This window comes from Vicia villosa, linkage group LG5 (assembly GCF_029867415.1).
Source record: "Vicia villosa cultivar HV-30 ecotype Madison, WI linkage group LG5, Vvil1.0, whole genome shotgun sequence".
NCBI lineage: Eukaryota > Viridiplantae > Streptophyta > Magnoliopsida > Fabales > Fabaceae > Vicia > Vicia villosa.
The window spans coordinates 30,750,983-30,760,556 of NC_081184.1; positions in this window are offsets into that span (position 1 = coordinate 30,750,983).

A 9,574-nucleotide genomic window follows, 5' to 3' on the forward strand; every position below is an offset into this window, starting at 1 on the left:
TCTCTCCCACATCATTAGTTGCATTCAGAGTACCGCAAAAAAAAAATAACCATTCCCTTTTCATGTTTCATCACAAAAATATTAATTAATGTTAAAAGGTCCTTCATATTAAATTTTTCAAATTCTAAAAAAATTGTATAATCCCTAAAATTTCTCTACTAATTAATTGTATCATCTTTCGTATATAACTCTTCTTTATTTTTATTTAAAATATTCATTATTTGCTTATGTAGTAAAAATAATGTTTTTTTTATTTTATTTTAAAACTTCAATTCAACCGATTTATTTATGAAAGGCATATAATGTTCTCTTTTTTTTCATTTAAAAAAGTGTATGATTTATATTTGGGGAGTAATATTTTTCCCATTTTTGTAGTTGTTATATTCAAAATATTTTAAACGTAACTAACTGATTAATAGAAATTGCTTATTCCATCATTGTAGCAATAAAACTTATTCTATTTAATTTCCTCCTTTTTTTAATATATCAAAAAGTTAAAAAATTTATTTGCAAATTTTAATCAAATAATATTTTTCTCAAAAGTAGTTACCAAGTTATTCATATAAAAGGAGATGGTATTAGGAATTTCTTATTTGTCTAATATAGGGTATAGTGTTAACTACATAATTCCTTTATATCTCTCTACTTCAATTATATAATATTTAAATAGTATATTCATCAGTTGAAGAGAAAAATTAACAACTACTCATTCAGAGTACCGCAAAAAAATAATAATAACCTGTACCAACCCACAGCATTAGTTGCATTCATATTAAAATTTTCAAATTCGAAAAAAATTGTATAATCCCTAAAATTTCTCTACTAATTAATTGTATCATCTTTCGGATATAACTCTTCTTTATTTCTATTTAAAATATTCATTATTTGCTTATGTAGTAAAAATAATGTTTTTTTATTTTATTTTAAAACTTCAATTCAACCGATTTATTTATTAAAGGCATATGATGTTCTCTCTTTTTTTCATTTCAAAAAATGTATGATTTATATTTGGGGAGTAATATTTCTCCCATTTTTGTAGTTGTTATATTCAAAATATTTTATTATTTTGTGTTAGTAAAACTAAATAAGTTATTCTCTCTCACATCATTAGTTGCATTCAGAGTACCGCAAAAAAATAATAATAACCATTCCCTTTTCATGTTTCATCACAAAAATATTAAATAATGTTAAAAGGTCCTTCATATTAAATTTTTCAAATTCTAAAAAAATAGTATAATCCATAAAATTTCTCTACTAATTAATTGTATCATCTTTCGGATATAACTCTTCTTTATCTCTATTCAAAGTATTCATTATTTGCTAATGTAGTAAAAATAATGTTTTTTTATTTTAAAACTTCAATTCAACCGATTTATTTATGAAATGCATATAATGTTCTCTTTTTTTTCATTTCAAAAAGTGTATGATTTATATTTGGGGAGTAATATTTCTCCCATTTTTGTAGTTGTTATATTCAAAATATTTTAAACGTAACTAACTGATTAATGGAATTTCTTATTCCATCATTGTAGCAATAAAACTTATTCTATTTAATTTCCTCCTTTTTTTAATATATTAAAAAGTTAAAAAATTTATTTGCAAATTATAATCAAATAATATTTTTCTCAAAAGTAGTTACCAAGCTATTCATATAAAAGGAAATGGTATTAGGAATTTCTTATTTGTCTAATATAGGTAGGGTATAGTGTTAACTACATAATTCTTTTATATCTCTCTTCTTCAATTATATTATATTCAAATAGTATATTCATCAGTTGTAGAGAAAAATTAACAACTACTCATTCATATGGGAATGAGAATGTCTATTGATTTTTTACGACTGATAAATATACTACAAGGGTCTAATATTGTAGCAATGGCTTATTTTATCACCTCCAATATATTGTTATCTCTCACCATCTATTGAAGCATCATATTTATTACTTTTACATTCAGAAATAGGAATTGGAACTCCTAATATTTTTGAAAACTTATTTTATTATATTGTGTTAGTAAAACTAAATAAGTTATTCTCTCCCACATCATTAGTTGCATTCAGAGTACCGCAAAAAAAAAATAACCATTCCCTTTTCATGTTTCATCACAAAAATATTAATTAATGTTAAAAGGTCCTTCATATTAAATTTTTCAAATTCTAAAAAAATTGTATAATCCCTAAAATTTCTCTACTAATTAATTGTATCATCTTTCGTATATAACTCTTCTTTATTTTTATTTAAAATATTCATTATTTGCTTATGTAGTAAAAATAATGTTTTTTTTATTTTATTTTAAAACTTCAATTCAACCGATTTATTTATGAAAGGCATATAATGTTCTCTTTTTTTTCATTTAAAAAAGTGTATGATTTATATTTGGGGGAGTAATATTTTTCCCATTTTTGTAGTTGTTATATTCAAAATATTTTAAACGTAACTAACTGATTAATGGAAATTGCTTATTCCATCATTGTAGCAATAAAACTTATTCTATTTAATTTCCTCCTTTTTTTAATATATCAAAAAGTTAAAAAATTTATTTGCAAATTTTAATCAAATAATATTTTTCTCAAAAGTAGTTACCAAGTTATTCATATAAAAGGAGATGGTATTAGGAATTTCTTATTTGTCTAATATAGGGTATAGTGTTAACTACATAATTCCTTTATATCTCTCTACTTCAATTATATAATATTTAAATAGTATATTCATCACTTGAAGAGAAAAATTAACAACTACTCATTCAGAGTACCGCAAAAAAAAAAAAATAACCTGTACCAACCCACAGCATTAGTTGCATTCATATTAAAATTTTCAAATTCTAAAAAAATTGTATAATCCCTAAAATTTCTCTACTAATTAATTGTATCATCTTTCGGATATAACTCTTCTTTATTTTTATTTAAAATATTCATTATTTGCTTATGTAGTAAAAATAATGTTTTTTTATTTTATTTTAAAACTTCAATTCAACCGATTTATTTATTAAAGGCATATAATGTTCTCTCTTTTTTTCATTTCAAAAAATGTATGATTTATATTTGGGGAGTAATATTTCTCCCATTTTTGTAGTTGTTATATTCAAAATATTTTATTATTTTGTGTTAGTAAAACTAAATAAGTTATTCTCTCTCACATCATTAGTTGCATTCAGAGTACCGCAAAAAAAAAATAATAACCATTCCCTTTTCATGTTTCATCACAAAAATATTAAATAATGTTAAAAGGTCCTTCATATTAAATATTTCAAATTCTAAAAAAATTGTATAATCCATGAAATCTCTCTACTAATTAATTGTATCATCTTTCGGATATAACTCTTCTTTATCTCTATTCAAAGTATTCATTATTTGCTAATGTAGAAAAAATAATGTTTTTTTTTTTATTTAAAAACTTCAAATCAACCGATTTATTTATCAAAGGCATATAATGTTCTCTTTTTTTTCATTTCAAAAAGTGTATGATTTATATTTGGGGAGTAATATTTCTCCCATTTTTGTAGTTGTTATATTCAAAATATTTTAAACGTAACTAACTGATTAATGGAAATTGCTTATTCCATCATTGTAGCAATAAAACTTATTCTATTTAATTTCCTCCTTTTTTTAATATATTAAAAAGTTAAAAAATTTATTTGCAAATTTTAATCAAATAATATTTTTCTCAAAAGTAGTTACCAAGCTATTCATATAAAAGGAGATGGTATTAGGAATTTCTTATTTGTCTAGTATAGGGTATAGTGTTAACTACACAATTCCTTTATATCTCTCTTCTTCAATTATATTATATTCAAATAGTATTTTCATCAGCTGTAGAGAAAAATTAAGAACTACTCATTCATATGGGAATGAGAATGTCTATTGATTTTTTACGACTGATCAATATACTACATGGGTGTAATATTGCAGCAATGGCTTATTTTATCACCTCCAATATATTGTTATCTCTTACCATTTATTGAAGCATCATATTTATTACTTTTACATTCAGAAATAGAAATTGGAACTCCTAATATTTTTGAAAACTTATTTTATTATTTTGTGTTAGTAAAACTAAAAAAGTTATTCTCTCCCACATCATTAGTTGCATTCAGAGTACCGCAAAAAAAAAATAATAACCATTCCCTTTTCATGTTTCATCACAAAAATATTAATTAATGTTAAAAGGTCCTTCATATTAATTTTTTCAAATTCTAAAAAAATTGTATAATCCCTAAAATTTCTCTACTATTTAATTGTATCATCTTTTGTATATAACTCTTCTTTATTTCTATTTAAAATATTCATTATTTTCTTATGTAGTAAAAATAATGTTTTTTTTTTATTTTAAAACTTCAATTCAACCGATTTATTTATGAAAGGCATATAATGTTCTCTTTTTTTTCATTTCAAAAAGTGTATGATTTATATTTGGGGAGTAATATTTCTCCCATTTTTGTAGTTGTTATATTCAAAATATTTTATTATTTTGGGTTAGTAAAACTAAATAAGTTATTCTCTCTCACATCATTAGTTGCATTCAGAGTACCGCAAAAAAAAATTATAACCATTCCCTTTTCATGTTTCATCACAAAAATATTAAATAATGTTAAAAGGTCCTTCATATTAAATATTTCAAATTCTAAAAAAATTGTATAATCCATGAAATTTCTCTACTAATTAATTGTATCATCTTTCGGATATAACTCTTCTTTATCTCTATTCAAAGTATTCATTATTTGCTAATGTAGAAAAAATAATGTTTTTTTTATTTTAAAACTTCAAATCAACCGATTTATTTATGAAAGGCATATAATGTTCTCTTTTTTTTCATTTCAAAAAGTGTATGATTTATATTTGAGGAGTAATATTTCTCCCATTTTTGTAGTTGTTATATTCAAAATATTTTAAACGTAACTAACTGATTAATAAAAATTGCTTATTCCATCATTGTAGCAATAAAAATTATTCTATTTAATTTCCTCCTTTTTTTAATATATTAAAAAGTTAAAAAATTTATTAGCAAATTTTAATCAAATAATATTTTTCTCAAAAGTAGTTACCAAGCTATTCATATAAAAGGAGATGGTATTAGGAATTTCTTATTTGTCTAGTATAGGGTATAGTGTTAACTACACAATTCCTTTATATCTCTCTTCTTCAATTATATTATATTCAAATAGTATATTCATCAGCTGTAGAGAAAAATTAAGAACTACTCATTCATATGGGAATGAGAATGTCTATTGATTTTTTACGACTGATCAATATACTACATGGGTGTAATATTGCAGCAATGGCTTATTTTATCACCTCCAATATATTGTTATCTCTCACCATTTATTGAAGTGTAACACCCCACACATATTTGTCTAGAATAATATGCATAAAGTATTATATATGGTTCATAAAGACAATGATTACATAATGTCGCAGCGGAAAGATAGTAATAAAAACATCACAAGCACGAGGTACAAGAGCCGAATGTATCATGGCCAAAATGATAATACATCCAAAATAGTACAATATCCAATAAAGTACTACAAAAGCATAAAAATGCGAACAAAAGATAATATCTAGCATCAACGCCAAAGGACTAATCTGCCTTGCCTTTGCCACGATCTTGCCTTGAACCACCTGAAAAAGATAGAATTGGAATGGGATGAGATTACTAAATCTCAGTGAGCCCGCCTATCCTATTAGTCCTCTCGGATCTAAAGGGTACATGCAAAACAAACGAATCCGCCATGGATTCGGGTAATCCTCACATCCGGTACAAGTACGGAGCAACCAAATGATTTATCCACCATTGGACTCATCACATACAAACACACAAATATATCACAAACAAGTATGCAAAACCCGTATCCTTATGCGGGGAATCAAGAAGTGTAATAAACCTCGGCTAGATTATGGAATGAACGCACCCTCGATGAGTCCACCCATGCCTAGTGTCAAGGGACTTGTACAAGCTCACTGCAAGAGGGTTAAACGGGTTCGCACAAGCCTAAGTGGCCGCGAGATGACATTAGCCTAAATGGCGTCATTGCCCCATTAACCTTCTTCACGCAAGTGGGTTACACCGAGTACAAACCGCCACCTTGACGCATAGTCCCACCGGGCGAAAGCCTAGTATTAGTCTACATGACTTTACTAGAGGTGAGTTACAATCACAATGTAATAGCCTACATGGCCACATAGCCCCACCATACCGTGCACACAAAAGTGTCATCGTCAATGAGTATAGGCCCCTCACGGCACTCACGAGAACACTACCACGGTAGCTCAGGTGCGCGACCTCTGATCATAACATCGGACTATTCCACGGACCACATGGTCTAGGATAATACCTTACATCATAGTAAGAAGTATATCCCAACCTAACCCCCGGCCACTTCGATTCAAGCATACGTACACACATCAAGTGTAATATCATAACACAAGCCAATCCGAATGTTCAACCAAAACATTGGACATCAATATAGATTCATACTTATCTCATCAAAAGTATTCGGAATCAAACACAATTGTATAGTCAAGGATTTATGGAATATACCTATCCAACATTATGTATAATATTCCACATAAATAAAATGAATAGGATTATCGGTAATGTATGTCATAAAACACCATTCTCCGGACGTTCATATGCATAATAATAATCAAGGAGGGGTCCGGTTACGTTTAGAATCAGAAACTGCCCTCAGGGGAAGGAAAAATAAAGTTCTGCCCAGCACTGGCCGCTTAGCGGCCTGCAAGCGGGCTTTCTAGTGGCGAACCACAACTGTTTCCCCGCTTAGCGGCCTCACGTCCGCTCAGCGGGCTCGCGATTTTTATTTTTCTTCACAACAGCATCCTCCGCTCAGCGGGCAGACTGGGCCCGCTCAGCGGAACCGCGAATTTCTGGAAAAGTGCTCAGTACCGCTTAGCGGTCTTAGCCCGCTTAGCGGCCCATAGCAGAAATAGAAAAACGCAGAACTCATCAGTTCTGTCCTGGGGTACTTTAACCCCTTGATTTCACCTGCATGTACGAATTAAGGGTATATCTAGCCAACATACAGTATAAACAAGCAATCCACAACATCAAAACATGGTATTAGCAAGGATTTAAGCCTAATTTCTCAAAACCCTTAAACCCCAAAAGTTCCCAAATGAGTCAAACCCCATTTTCTATCTATGGACTCACCTTTAGATGGAAGAAGTAGTCGAAACCGAGATGACTGGGGCGAAGATCGGAGCTTGAAGATGATTCTTGGTGCATGCAAGGTTGAAGAATGACAAGTTCCTCTCTCCCTCCTTCTATTTCACGTTTCCAATCTTTCTTCCCACAAAATCTGTTTTTGGAACAAGTGAGGGACCAAACAAGCCTTAGAACTTATGGTGAGCAAAATGTCACAATTGCCCTTTAACTAAGTCATAATGCCCATTTTGCCATCTAGTTCTATCTCAACCAACATCATTACTATTTTTCTAAAAAGAATTAAATAGGGTATTACATTCTCCCCCCTTTAATTAGAATTCGTCCTCGAATTCGAAAACTTACCAGAACAAATGAGGATAGGATTCACGCATCTCTGACTCAAGCTCCCACGTAGCCTCCTCAGGACGCGCTTCGTCCCACAACACTTTCACGAGAGGTATCTCTTTGTTCTTTAGGGACTTGCTAGCATGCTCCAAAATACCGCAAGGTTGGGGATCATAGGAGAGATCTGGTTCTACTTCAACAGAATCTGGGAGGATGGGGTGAAAAGTGTCAGGCACGAACCTTCGGAGTTGAGACACATGGAACACATCATGCAGACCGGATAACGAAGGTGGCAATGCTAACTGATACGCCACTTCGCCTACCCGACTCAAAATCTGGTAGGGTCCCACATATCTCGGACTAAGCTTACGCGTTCTGAACGATCCTCCCAATCTTAGCCTCGGGGTAACCTTCAAATACACATGGTCCCCAACATCGAATTCCAAAGGCCTCCTTCGCTTGTCCGCATAACTTTTCTGTCGGTCTTGAGCTTTCTTAAGGTTATCTTGAATCTCTTTGACCTTCTCAGTAGTCTCTTGTATAATCTCCGGTCCAAGAATACTCTTTTCTCCCACTTCAGCCCAACACACAGGAGATCGACACCTTCTCCCATATAGAGCCTCATAGGGAGCCATACCCAAACTGGCATGGTAACTGTTATTATATGCGAACTCTGCCAAGGGTAAATGATCCTTCCAACTCCCACCTTCTTCCAGAATACAAGCTCTTAACATATCTTCTATCGTCTGAATGGTTCTTTCTGTTTGCCCGTCAGTTTGAGGATGATTAGAAGTACTCATATCCAGTCTAGTCCCCATTTCCTTATGGAACGCCTTCCAGAATCTCAAAGTGAACTTTGGATCTCGATCAGACACTATACTGGATGGCACACCACGTAACCGCACAATCTCCGCTATGAAAAGTTTCGCGAGATGTATCACCTTGTGGGTCGTCTTTACAGGCAAAAAGTGAGCAGACTTAGTCAATCTATCCACTATTACCCATATGGAGTCATATCCGCCTCGAGCACGAGGTAATCCCACAATGAAGTCCATAGAGATAGAATCCCACTTCCACACAGGTATCTCTAATGGTTGTAACATCCCACCTGGTCGTTGATGTTCAATCTTAACCTGTTGGCAGATAGGACACCGTGCCACATATTCTGCAATCTCCTTCTTCATTCCTGGCCACCAAAAATCCTTCTTCAAGTCTTGATACATTTTTGTCGATCCAGGATGAATAGAATATCTACTCTTGTGTGCCTCATCGAGAATCAAGCGTTTCAGTTCATCACAATCCGGTATACACATTCTTCCTTTAAATAAAAGGAGTCCATCAGGCGCTCTATTAAAGTCGGGCATATACTCACTTGCTTGCAATTGCTCGTCATATACTTGAGTTACTCGAACTCTCTCCCGCAGTTCGTTCTGAATACTCAAGTTACTAATTAGTACACCATTGGGTGTCCAATCGAACTGGAGGTTGAGGTTCCGAAACTTCTCTAGTAATCCATGTTCTAACATCATTAACTCTGCAACCCGAAATTCCTTCCTACTTAAGGCATCCGCTACCTTATTAGCCTTCCCTGGATGGTATTTCAGTTCAAAGTCGAAGTCTTTAAGATACTCCATCCATCTCCTTTGCCGCATGTTCAACTCTTTCTGATCGAAGAGGTACTTCAAGCTGTTATGATCACTGAACATCTCAAAGTGAACTCCATACAAGTAGTGACGCCATACCTTGAGTGTAAAGACTATTGCCGCTAGCTCAAGGTCATGAGTAGGGTAATTCTCTTCATGAGATTTCAATTGTCGAGACGCATAAGCCACGACTTTACCGTCTTGCATCAATACTCCGCCTAAACCTCTCTTAGAAGCATCACAGAACACTTCGTAAGATCGGTCCGGGTCTGGAATCACTAGCACAGGTGCAGTGGTCAATTTCTCCTTAAGTTTCTGAAAACTCTCCTCACATTCGGAGTCCCACTCAAATGCAACCTCCTTCCGGGTAAGTCTTGTCAATGGTAATGCTAATTTAGCGAATCCCATGATAAACCTCCGGTAATAACC